Source organism: Lactuca serriola, chromosome 2, assembly GCF_051521515.1.
Source record: "Lactuca serriola cultivar US96UC23 chromosome 2, Lser_US96UC23_V15, whole genome shotgun sequence".
In the NCBI taxonomy this organism is placed as follows: domain Eukaryota; kingdom Viridiplantae; phylum Streptophyta; class Magnoliopsida; order Asterales; family Asteraceae; genus Lactuca; species Lactuca serriola.
In genome coordinates, this window is record NC_136409.1 from 88,930,530 (window position 1) to 88,944,604 (window position 14,075).

Here is a 14,075-nt window from a genome sequence, read left to right on the forward strand (position 1 = left end):
CTCCACTTCATTCTTAAACTCTTTGAACTTTTCAAAGGTTTTCGACTTTTGCTTGATTAAGTAGATATATCCATATCTACTATAATCATCTGTAAAAGTCACTTAGAAGTGGCAAGCATCCCTTGTGGTGGATCTAAAGGGCCCACATACATCGGTGTGTATGAGATCCAATAAACCCTCACCCCTTTCACAAGTGCCAGTAAAGGGTGACTTGGTCATCTTCCCAAGTAAACAAGATTCACACGTGTCATCGTCCCTAAGGTCGAATGACTACAACACTCCATCCTTTTGGAGTTAGGCTATGCGTTTCTTGTTGACATGGCCAAGGCGACAATGCCAGAAGCATGCTTTGTCTAAACTAGTAGACGAATCAATGTTCAAAACATTATTTCCTAAATTATCAACAATCATCACAGATTCATAAATCCCATTACAAGGTAATGCATTGAAATAAAAGACACCATTCAAATAAACGTTAATAGAACCATTATTATTATCAAAAGAATGTCTGAAACCTTTTCTAAACAACCCGTGAAATGAAATAATATTTCTTGTCATATCTGGCGAATAACAGCAATTGTCTAAATTTATCCCTAACCCATTACTTAACACTAAAGAATAAACACCGACTTTGGTCACAGGCGACGATCTTCTGTTTCCCATAATCAGGTTCATCTTCCCATGTTCCATCTCCCTACTTCTTTTTAGGCCCTGCATATCAGAACAAATGTGGTAACTACACCCTATATCAAGAACCCATGAAGTAGCAAATGACGAGTTATTAGATTTAATAGAATACATACCTTCAAAGGTGGGCTTAATCTTCCCATCTCTTATGTCCTGCAGATATTGTGGGCAGCTTCGCTTCCAGTGGCCCTTTTGGTGGCAATAGAAGCACTCTGCTTCTTTGGGATCGGAAGAGGGCTTAGCAGGGCCAACTTTGGTCCCACTTGAGGACGAACCATCTCAGGGCTTTCCCTTATGGTGGCTCTTACATGGAGCCTTCCTCTTTTTACCCTTTCCTTGACCTATTGCCATCACAGGAGCGGCCACAGCAGGGGACGGTGCAACGGATTTGTCTTTGAGGTTGCTCTCAGCAATCCTCAAGAGTCCTTGGAGCTTGCTCAAGGAGACCTCCTCTTTGTTCATGTGGTAGGTCATCCTAAACTTATTGTAGCAGGAGGGCAAGGAGTGGAGGATTATGTCGATAGCCAAATCCTCATCAAACTTAACATTAAGTTTGAGAAGATGATCAACATACCTCTGCATTTTCTGCAAATGAGGGGTTAGGGATTCTCCACTCCCCATCTTAGCAGTGATCATGTTAGTAATGATCTCATAGCGCTCTTTTCTCGCGCTCTAGTGATACTAGTCCAGCAAATCCTGATGCATTTCATACGGATACATGTCCTCATAGGACTTTTGGAGTTCGAGGTTCATGGTGGCCAGCATGATGCAGTGAACTTTCGTGGCATCACGCTCATGGGCCTCAAAGGCGGCTAATTCTTCAGGAGTAGCAACATCTGGGATGATCTTCTCAAGCTTTTCATCGAGGAAGTTCATCAAATGTCACTTTCTGACACAAGTTCATCAACGAGAATGACCCAGAAGCGTTGTTGTTGTTGTTGTTGTTGTTTAGAGACATCTGAAAAAAGGAAAGGAACAAATTTTGATTAGAAATGAATCCCTAATTAAACACCCAAATGAGAAATTAGGGCTAGGATCCAAAAACATTATTTACAACTTAGAAAGGGATGCCATACTCTAAAAGTAAATAATTTGAAGGTAAGTGAATGACGACTCACTAATTCTCACCATGAAAAACGAAAAAGGCAATTTAGGTTTTAAATGTATTGAAAACTCCTAGATCTTTGAGATTCATTGAACTTTTCAATGGCATATTTAAATCTCGATATGCATTTCAAATTTGCGACTGGGATACCGAGGATCGCAAACAAATTTGTGAATAACCATGCGAATCAACATGGTGCACTCAATGTCTCTATCACCTAATCAATGTGCCGGTAAACCACACACGCTCCATTGATCTATGAAAAACATCGAGTCACCCTTCGCTACCAATGTCATCCCCAAATCGATGTGCCGGTTAACCACATGCGCTCCATCAACGTTTGACAAGGGTACGAAGTGTAATTCTATGGATTAGCATCATTTTCACATTTTACCCTAAAGTAACTAGGAATGGGAATTTATAAAACATGTAGTTACTTTATATTTAACATTATACTTTTAATGAGGAGAGGGTTGCCCTATCCTACCCGTTCGGCTAACGACCCTCCACCAGTCAAGCAAGCGGTAGGTGTGAGTGTACACCCATTAAGCGCCATTTTATAGGCAGCAACCTTATACCCATCTTATAGACTGGCTTCGTGAATGAGGCCTACTAACGGTAAGACTAGCATTTTAAGTTATACATATATATTAATTAAGCTTGTAATTATATATAATAGTATGGGGTTGAATTTTAAACTTGTAAAATTCTAAGGGTTTGAAATTTAAATTACTCAAAATTAATCTTTTAGTCACAAATTCAAATTTCAAAACTTGAGGGCAAGTATTGAACTTTTCAAAACACAAGGGATCAAATAACAAATAATCCAAATTAAACAATTAATTTCATAATTATCTATATTTGACCTAATCTCATTTTAGTCATTAGATAATTACCAAATAACTTTAAATAATCCATATTTATCATATCAACAACCAATATTTAAAAGATTTGAAATTATCTATTGTTTTGGCAAGGATAATCACTTAATTAAGATAAAATTCGGATTTTAACTTCATAAAACAATTTAAGCATCAAATCCAAGTCAAAACAGCAGCTAAATCCCAAAATACCCTCTGTTTGACGCACTGACTCGCCGAGTAGGGGCCAACTCCCCGAGTCCAGATACTGACTCGCCGAGTTGAGTCAGGCAGAGGCCAAAAACTCGATTTTTAGCAAAAAAAAACAGTTAAGCATCACATACAACATAAACCAATCAAAGCTCTGATACCACTGATGGGTTTTATGCATAAGAAACATTCCTATGTGCTCATACAAACCCTAATGCTTGGATCTAGGTTTCTCTATTGAATATGCTTTGATTCCAAGACTTACAAACCCTAATCTAGTATACTAATAACAAAAACAACATGTAGAATTAGATCTAGATGTTTACCTCTTCAAATGTTGGCTTAGATCTTCCTTTCTTCTTCTCTTGAGCTTAGAGTCACAAATGCAACTCCTCTAATGGTTCACAAACCCCACAAGCAAGAAGGCAATATAAGAGAGGGAGAGAGAGGCTAGAAATCGGCATAGGGCTCTCTTAGAATCAAGTGGCAGCCGAATTCAATGCCCTAGGGGTCATATTTATACTTACATGTTACTAGGGTTTCAGTCTAAAGCCTAATGGACAGCTTAGCCACTAAGCAGCCCAAGGAACCTTCTGGAATAAGGCCTTGGTCGAAAATATGATGGATACCCATCATAATTTCGTTCCCCCTTAAGCCCATTAGGTTTCCTTAACCCAAAACTCAACTATCATACATTTGATAGTTTATACCCCTTTATTCAATTAATCTCTTTTGGTCACCAAATTAATTCCTAATTAATTTATGACCAATACTAATTAAATAAACATGATTTCTCCTTTAAAATATTATTCTTATAATATATTAATAAATCATAATACTCTCTCTTTCTCCTTAAATTACCTTGTCAAGTTGCTTTGGAGAAGGCAACCCAAAAGGACCATGCATAACCGGGTCAAGTACATACCAAATATAGTTACGGGCTTAGACACTATTTCAACAAAGAGTCCCAAAGGAACTCACTATATGACTTAGAAAGTGATTGGACATCCAACTTTCTCAACACTTTGACACCCAACTCTCCCAGCTTGTCAATGACTTTGTCTCCAAGATGCAATCACACATAGACTTTGCTTGCCAATAGGGCTAGAGTGACCTTGAACTTGTGGGATAGGGAGCATAATTGGAGGAGGTGGAGGAAGTGAAGTTCCAAGATATTTTGGAAGATTATAGATGTCTGAACTAGACATCTCTTGGGAGATATTCAAGATAGTTGATTTAAAGTCTTTAATATTGTTGGATTAATGACTAAGTCCATAACTATAATTGGTGAGACTTGACCCGACCCGGCATGGTCCATTTGGGTTGCATGGCATCATGCATTTGGATAGACCATAATGAGAGAATAAACACTTAAGGATTATTAATATATTATAAGTTCTAATATATTAATAGGATTATTTAATTAGTATTGATCAAGAATTAATTTAGAATTAATTAAGTGATCAAAAGGAGACTAATTAAATATATGGGTTGATTTTGTAAATCATCCATACTTGTATAGTGGGCTAATGCTTCATGGATATAAAACCCATAAGATGCTCCATGGTATATTTGAACCCATGGATCCAAGGAAATGGAAAGCCATGACAATTAGGGTTTACTCTAATTGTCACTAACTATATAAGCATCTTATTGTTGACAAAATCGGACACTATGGATAAGTGAAAGGGCTAGCCGATTTCATGAAGTGTGTATGTTCTCTCAATCTATTCCAAGTGTATTTGGTGTTGTGTGAGCCATTTGAGGTGTCACACCTGGGCAACTAGGAACTCAAGCTTCATGAAGACATTCTACATCAAAGAGGTATGTAATTCTAACTTGAGATATTCATTTGAATCAATGTTATTATGCTAGTTAGGAAAGTTCATTCTACATCATAGAGGAAAGTTCATATTTGTATGTATAATAGAGAAAACATAGATCCAAGGTATTTAGGGTTGCATGTACACTTAGGAGTGTCAGAATGCTCATAACCCAACAAATATAACACCCAATAGGAAATATTAAGGCTAGGACCCAACAAACTATTTTATAACTTGGAAGAGGGATGCCGTAATCCAAGCTATAGAATATTTGAAGGTAGGTGAATGAAGATTAACCAATTTCCACCATGAAAAACGAAATAAATTATTAGGTTTTTAATTGGATTTGAAACTCCTAGATTCTTTTGAGATTCATTGAACTTTTCAATGGTATGTTTCAATCTCGAGTGTGCCCTTCAGGTTTTGTGACTTGGATGCCGAGGATCACAAAACAAGGTATGAAGTAACCATGCAAATATACTTGGTACCCTTAATATTTACCCCTCAATTGATGTGCCGGTTAACCACACACGCTCCATCGATACTATGATAAATATTAAGTTACCCTTTGCCTACCTTGTTAAATTCAGGTTAGTGTGTCGGTTAACCACACAACTCCACTAACGACTTAAACAAAGTGCAAAGTGTAATTTCATGGATTAGCACCTTATTCAAATTTTCCTAAGTAACTAAGATTGGGAATTTATAAATGTTTAGTTACTTAGTATTTATCATTAATACTTTTAATGAAGGGAGAATTATAGTCCTTGTCCTACCCGTTCGGTTAACGACCCTCCACCAGTTAAGGAAGCGGTGGGTGAGAGTGGACACCCATTAAACTGCCATTTTATAGGCAATAACCTTATACCCCCTTAAAGACCGGCTTCATGAATGAGGCCTACTAATGGTGAGACGACTTGCTCTTATACATATAATATATTAAACTTTTAATATTATAATAGTATAAGGGTGTATTTTGGACATTTAAAATACTTGGTGGTTTAATCTATTAATTAAAAAATAGTCTTAATTTAATTAAACTTAAACCATGTCGTTATGGTATTATTAATTCTCTTTTAATTAAACACTTTAATTATCTATTAATAAAATCTATAAGAGTTAATTGAATTATTCAATAAAAACATCATAATTCCAATTATTAAATTCAAAATTTAAACCATTTAATTAATTGTTTAAGTTATGAACCCAAGAGTTTCAATATAAGTCTTAGAGTCATACTCCAAGATTGTAACTTGAGTGACATGTCTTAGAGAATGTTTAAAACACATGTCAAATGTAAGAGTAAAAGTTTTCTACTCTTGTACATTTGAAATTGGTAAGTTGTGATGTTTTGGATAAAACAAAGACCAACTAAGGCCAATTGTGTGAAGTGTTTGTCTTGATTAGAATCCACACTATCTCTTGAATATGTGATAAGTGAGTCTTATATGTCAAGAGGACAGTGGGAGTCCTAAAGGTATTGAAAGTCTCAAGAACTAATCAAGAATAAAAACCTGAAGTTCTTCACTAGCACACGACTTGAGGTTTATAACCTAGCGTGTTGACATCTTATGTGCCCATTCCAATTAAAGTTGGCTTTGCATATGAGTTCTTAGAGTTCTCAATTGGTTTCACAACAACTTGGAAGCAATTGCAGGTCCTTGAGCTTCCAGGTGGCAAGAAATTAAGATTGAGTTCAGTCCATATGATTTTGGATTTGTCATTATCCTTGTCTTGTGACTATGGTTTTCAAAATTCACATGGATAAGAACACATACACCATTAAATCTAAGTGTCATAAGGTTTCTCTCCGATTCATAAAAATGACGGTGAGGAAACAGTTTCACTAAGTAGATTTTAGCTAGATAGCAATTGTGATATTTGCATTCTCAAAGTCGTTAGTGGAGCGTGTGTGGTTTACCGGCACACAAACATGGACTTGTGAGAAATGGCAAAGGTCTGAACAATCAAGACTATGATTACGGCATCCCTTTTCATAGTTATTAAAATTGTTTAGACACACCTGTGAGCTATCTAAGATAAGGTGTATGATTATGATAAAGTTTTATCAAAGCAATCTAGTATCGGAAATCTGAACTTTGCTAAGAAAGTCAATAAAGTATTGATTTCTAGAAGTCCAGATGATTTCTAAGTACATGTCAAAGCGAGTGGGAGCATAAATGTTATGATAATAATCATCATGTTAGTGGGAGCATGATAATTTTGGTAAAGGTTGCAAGTTAGCAATGTTAATTATAGAAAACAAAAGTTTTAATTAGGAAAGAGTTGTTTTGCTATAATTAAGGGAGACGAAATTATACTTCATCTCAAATCTAAAAGCTTAGATTGAGGTTTTAATCGTATTTAGTCAAGGATATATATATATATATATATATATATATATGAATTTTATGTTGGAATGGCTCAACATAAGGAAATTCTGTATATGGGTTCATTATTTGCGTTACGACATCCCTATTCATAATCTGAATTACGAGAACTTGGCAAATAGAAATGCAAATGTTATAGCAAAAGATTGGTTTAGTCTTTATGTGAGATATCATGAATCGTGTCCCATATGCTTCGGATATAGGATCGATTACATGTGCTATATTTATCCTTTCTAAAATTTTCCAAATGCATGGGGCATTAGGAAGGGAAAAGGTCTAGAATTGGATATGACTAAAAGGATTAAAAAATTGTCGAGGACAATCTAAGGTTTACCAAAGATTGTTTACTCAAGGACAGTTGGAAGTATAGTGATAATTCTGGAAGGACCATATTGACATAATCTGTAAGGAGGCAACTCTTATTCAGAAGTGATAGTCAAAATGGAATATGAAAATGTTTCAAAGTTAGAAATTATTCAATCTATGTAAGATTAGGAAACTTAATGCAAGAAGGATGTTTCCAAGGAGCTGATCTCCTTTGGAATGCTCTGAAATGATTGTTGTCAAGTCTTTCTGACTTTGTGCATAATCATTACAAGAGGATCAATGCGTATAAGTTTAGAATCTAACAGATTTCAGTAAATGGCATGAATTTGGAATTCTTGCATTTGCAGTAAGGATTTGGGACTTTGAAAGAGGATAATTGGAGTTATGTTCAATTGATCTAATTCACAAAGTGAAGATCATAGACAAACATCGTATGCATACTTGGTGTATGGCATGACTAGTGTTTAGAAAACATAGTGTACATGCTTGGCGTATGGGACAACTATAGTTTTAAATTAAAGAATAAAGTTGATAGCTGAGACAGTATACAATGAATAATGTGTAATCATATGGTGATAAATAAAAGGTGTTTTATTTATGTTCATAGGTTTTGATACCATATTGGATTCAATTATTCTTGTTTTTCATTTTGCATGTTTTGACTTCTAGAATAACTAGCTTGTTCTTCCTGAATGACTAAGTTATTCAAACCATCCACAGTCGGTCATATGTTGGAAGTAGATATGAATTAAGACTGTCATGGGTTGGCTTGTAAAGGTCTAAGATGTTGGACAAAGGGCCACAACACTCATGACTGCTCATAAGTTCTGAGTATTGGATTCAACCCGCGCTCATTGGAATCACTTCATGGATTTTATCACGAGTGATCATGAGACGATAATATCTTATATTCTTCAAACATAGAGATACGAGTTGTTACTATGAGTTGGTTGTACATTGATTGCACGAAAACACATTCGGTAACTCGATGTTATAAAATGTGCCTTTGTGTATGATTCAACAAGTAGTAGAAGAAGCCATATGAGTCGAAGTTTATCCATTCCATTTACCTTTGGGATAAAAGAAATATATGTGGGCCCCTCGATGATTTGGTGATGACAAATGTAAGTGCTCGGCCGGGCTAGGACTGATTTGATTTGTTCAATTAGTGAGTCGTCATAAATCAGAAATCGGGAAACAACAAATGGATAGAGAGAATGATTATAATCTATGTCTCAGTCCATATGATATCTAGAATGGTGGAATATATGATCCCTTATCTAATGGACAAGTCACTGACGAAGGTCAGAGTTCATCTATAAGGTCAGAGTTTGTCACACCCCAAAACCAAGAACGGCGGAAACGTTCAGGGGTGGAGGACGTCATGCGAAGTATCATAATAGTCTAAAGTAGTAAACAAGCAACAACATCATCCATTGCATTAAAAGTAAAGTTTTAATACATGTGTGTTCTTTCATTGTAATAAGACACCAAAATATGTAATCATAATAAAAGACGAGTCTTCTCTGTGCTCCGTCTTCTCAAAACCTGGTCATCGTACCTGTCTACTGGTGACCTGAGAATACAAGTTATTTTAAAAGTGAGTATCAGCATAAAGCTGGTGAATTCATAAGTATTTAGGTGTCATTACCCTTTTTTGGAAAGCTGTTACGAATGCCATGTAAATCTTTGAATGAAACATTTGATATAAGTATGAAAACCCTAGAAAATCCCATATTTCCTATTAGTATAAGAGTAGTATTCTACCAAGACTCGAATGTTTTGAAAGTATTCTTCTACCAAGACTTGTATGTTTTGAAAGTAGTCTTCTACAAAGACTTGTATGTTTTGCTGTAACAAAGATGGTTTTCCCTCTTATGACTACTATTAACAATATATAGTCTACCTCATCGTTTATGTGAATGTATCACAAAATAAAAGTATTAGGGGAACTATAGCCATATAAGTATTATCCTTTTGTATTAGGATAAACACGACATCGCGACTGTCGAAACGTATTAACCTTGAATACCCGTAGATGTTCATTTTCCTCTGTAGCTAACAGCTGGTTGAAGGAATGGTTATTCCCCTAAAGGTACCCCTAGTATAAGTATTAACCGTAGGCATCCGTAGATGTTCATTACCTCTGTTGCTAACAGGTGGGTGCCAGAATGGTTAGTCTCGTATACTATCCTTTTGTACTAGGATAGACAGAACTAAACTACATGTATGATATGTAATAGTATACAAGTATCCATGTAAGTGTATACCTGTAAGTGTATCTCTTCATAGAGCATTCAGTATAGACTCATGAATGAACTGACTCTGGTGTAATTCCTTGTAATAGGAATAATGTTTTGTATGTCCTAACTATCCCTATAATAGTTTACTGGAAGGCAATTGATGTCCAAGAAGGTTTATACACCCTTGCTACACAAGAGTGTGGAAACTGAATGAAGGATGAAAACTACCATGACAATACATATATATAAGAACATAAGTGTATAGATATAGTTTTGATCAAGCAAATGAAAAATGGTTTTGTAAGACATTTATGAGTTTTGAACAATAAAATAACAATGACTTGATGTCATTTTAATAAATATTTCAAACGTAATACATTTGAAAACAAAGTATTTTTACGTTAGAAAACCATTTCATGCATCACATTTTGAAGTATGTGAAATCAGCTGGATGAAAACACAGTTATAAATCACATGTGATTGATTCATTAACATGCTGTTTTCTACTTGTATTCTCCCACCCCATTAAAGCATTTAAAATCATTTAAAACATTGATTAAGGGGTATGAACTCACATGTAGATGGTGGTTTGGATGAACTGAATGATGTAGGATAGCTAGGTGAAATGTGAAGACTTGTTCACACCCAATGATCCTAGTTAACATATAATCACACATATAAGTATCCAATTAGACTTTAAACCACTAATTGATAAAGTTAAGACATCCTAAGGCATGTAAAACACCTTATATAAGTGCTACAAGTCATAAGGATTGCATCTAAGTGCTAAAGGACCTTGCTATTGTGTTTGGGGTTCAAGGGTAAACTCCTTTGGAGTTTACGGTTTTCATGACCATTACTAAATGAGTTTACGGTCGTAAACTCAAGAGTTTACAGTCGTAAACTCCTCACTCTTTGACCATAAGTTGTTTTGAGGTTTTACAAGTCCTTTGAAGCATTTCTACTTGATGGTTAGGCCTTTGGAAGAGATTAGGGCATCATTACACTCTTTTGAGGAGTTTACGGCCCCAAGGCCACTTCCTTTTGGGTTTACTACTGTAAACCCACATGGAAAGTGGTATTTTCATGTTTTCAAGTCCTATGCTCAACAAATAATGGATCCATGTTAGTTACTAAGGCATAGGAAGGAATATGAGTCATTAATACATACTTTGGGGTGTTTACGGTTTTGGGAGCTCCCCAAACTGTAAACACATATAAATGAGAGATTTTTGTGCTTTTTATGTGATAAACACATCAAGGAAGGATCAAGGAAGGATTTAGACATGTCCCTAAGGCTTGTGAATGGACTAAGGCACCCTAAGGCACCCTTTGGCACCTTACTTGGTGTTTACGGTTTTGGGAGCTTCCCAAAACCATGAACACCTTGTTCTTGGTGTTATTGGGACATTTCCTTGATGCAAATATGTATAACAAGCTTTATAAGACTCTAGGATAGAGGTACTTACTATATGGAAGCTTGAAATGAGCTAAAAGTCCAAGAACACTAGTGTGTGTTCTTGGTGTTCTTGGTGTTTTGGAAATTTAATCAAAACATGAAATTTGATGGATTAAAGATGTATAATCACTAGTTTTTATGATATAACAACAAATCAAGCCAAGAAGTACTTACATTTTCTGGAAATCGGGTGAAAGACGAGATGGTAGTTGAGAGTGTTTGGAGTTTGCTCTTGAGATTGCAAGTAAGAAATGAAGTATTTTGGGGAGTAAACTCATGCTTAAGGCATGAGTTTACGGTTTTTGGAGGGGTTTACGGCCCAAACATAAAAGTTTGACCGTGAATCTCCTAACTACGTGGTACTTGCGGTTTTGGAATTTCAAGACTTGAGACGACACTTCCTTTCACCCGTTCGTTTGAAGATTAATTATTAAAATAATCAAACGAATTTTAAATTTGCCAAAAACAAATGAAAATGAACTTGACTTATAAATTGAAGTGATTGACTTTAGGGTTTGACCGAATGAAAATTTCGGGTTGTCACATCATCCCCCCATAAAAGGGAATTTTGTCCCGAAATTAAAGTCTAAGCAAATAAAGTAGTTACAGATAACTAAGCAAAAAGGTGAGGATATTTTAGTTTCATCTGATCCTCTCACTCCCAAGTGAATTTTGGTCCTCGCTTGGAGTTCCAGCAAACCTTCACTATCGGGATACGGCTTTGCATCGTTTGCTTGACCTCTCGGTCCATGATCTCTACTGGTTCTTTCCACGAAGTTGAGGCTCTCGTTGATCTTGATCTCATCGAGTGGGATAATGACAGTCTCGTCGGACAGACACTTTTTCAAGTTTGAGACGTGGAAGGTAGAATGTACGTTACTGAGTTCGCACGGTAGATTGAGTTTGTAAGCTACGGGGCCGATTCGGGCAAGAATCTCGAAAGGAACTATGTATCTTGGATTGAGCTTCCCATGCTTTCTGAAGCGTATCAAGCCCTTCCAGGGTGAGAACTTCAGTAGAACGTGGTCGCCCACCTGAAATTTCAATGGTTTCCTTCGCTTGTCAGCATAGCTTTTCTGTCGGTCTCTAGAGGCTTTCAATCGTTCACGAATTTGAACGATCTTCTCTGTCGTTTCCCGAATGATCTCCGGACCCGTGAGAGTGCTTTCAGGAACTCGTCCCTTAGCTAACTGGGTATCACCCACCTCAGCCCAGCACAAAGGTGATCTACACTTTCGGCCATAGAGGGCTTCGAAAGGAGCTGCCTTTATGCTCGTGTGATAACTGTTGTTGTCGGAAAATTTGACAAGGGGTAAATGAGTATCCCAAGATTTCCCAAAGTCAATCACACAGGCTCGCAACATATCTTCTAAGGTTTGGATAGTTCTCTCACTTTGTCCGTCGGTCTGTGGATGGTAGGCTGTACTCATGTGCAACCTAGTTCCTAAGGAACTTTGTAACAACTGCCAGAACCTAGAAGTGAATCTACTATCTCTGTCTGAGATAATAGATAAGGGAACACGATGCAGTCGTACAATCTCCCTAATGTATGTTCTCGTAAGTTTCTCCATTTTGTCATTTTCTTTGATTGGTAGGAAGTGTGCAGACTTAGTCAATCTGTCAACGATGACCCATATGGAATTAAGTCCACCCTTTGTCTTGGGCAACTTGATTATGAAGTCCATAGTGATCCGATCCCACTTCCATTCGGGTATCTCCGGTTGCTGCAGAAGGCCGGAGGGTTTCTGGTATTCGACATTTACCTTCGCACAAGTAAGGCATTTACTTACGAAGGTAGCAATATCTGCTTTCATGTTAGGCCACCTGTATAACCTTTTAAGATCCAGATACATCTTATCTAAACCTGGGTGGACGGAATAACGAGTGTTGTGAGCTCCGGTCATGACCAAGTCTCTGAAGCCACCGTGTTTCGGTGTCCAGATCCGATCCATAAGGTATAAGGCTCCGCCACCATTGACTTCTCAATTCTTATCCATCCCTCTCCGGGATTCACCTGCCACATTTTCAGGTTTCAAAGCGTCGAGCTGAGCCTCCTTAATTTGCATGGACAAGTGTGAATGGATAGTTAGAGTCAAAGATTTGACTCTACGACTAGAATATTCTTTCCGACTTAGGGCGTCGGCTACTACATTGGCTTTACTCGGATGATAACGAATTTCGCATTCGTAATCACTGAGTAGCTCGACCCACCGTCGTTGTCTAATGTTGAGCTCTTTCTGGTCGAATATATGTTGTAGACTCTTGTGGTCTGTAAAGATCGTGCTTTTTGTACCATACAGGTAGTGTCTCCAGATCTTCAGAGCAAACACAACTGCTCCTAGTTCAAGATCGTGGGTGGTGTAGTTCACCTCATGTGTCTTTAGCTGTCTTGAGGCATAGGCGATGACTTTACCTCGCTGCATCAGAACACATCCGAGTCCTTGATTTGATGCATCGCAATAGACCACGAAGTCTTCTATCCCTTCGGGGAGGGATACTATTGGTGCGGTGCACAAGGCTCGCTTGAATGTTTGGAATGCTCTTTCTTGTTTCTCTTCCCAGTCAAAGGCCACGCCCTTCTGGGTCAATGTCGTAATTGGTTTCGCTATGCGGGAGAAGTTCTGAATGAACCTGCGATAGTAGCCAGCTAGACCTAGAAATTGATGAATTTCTGTAGGTGTCTTCGGTGCTGACCAATTATCAATGGCCTTGATTTTGGAAGGGTCCACGTGTATTCCCTCTTCGCTAACAATGTGGCCCAAGAATTCGACTCGTCGGATCCAAAATTCGCACTTAGAGAACTTCGCATAGAGCTTCTCCGATCGTAATGTTTCCAATACTCTGCGGAGATGTTGACTATGTTCCTCCTTACTTCGAGAGTAGATGAGTATGTCATCAATGAAGACGATGACGAACTGATCTAAGTAAGGATGACACACCCTATTCATCAGATCCATGAATATTGCGGGTG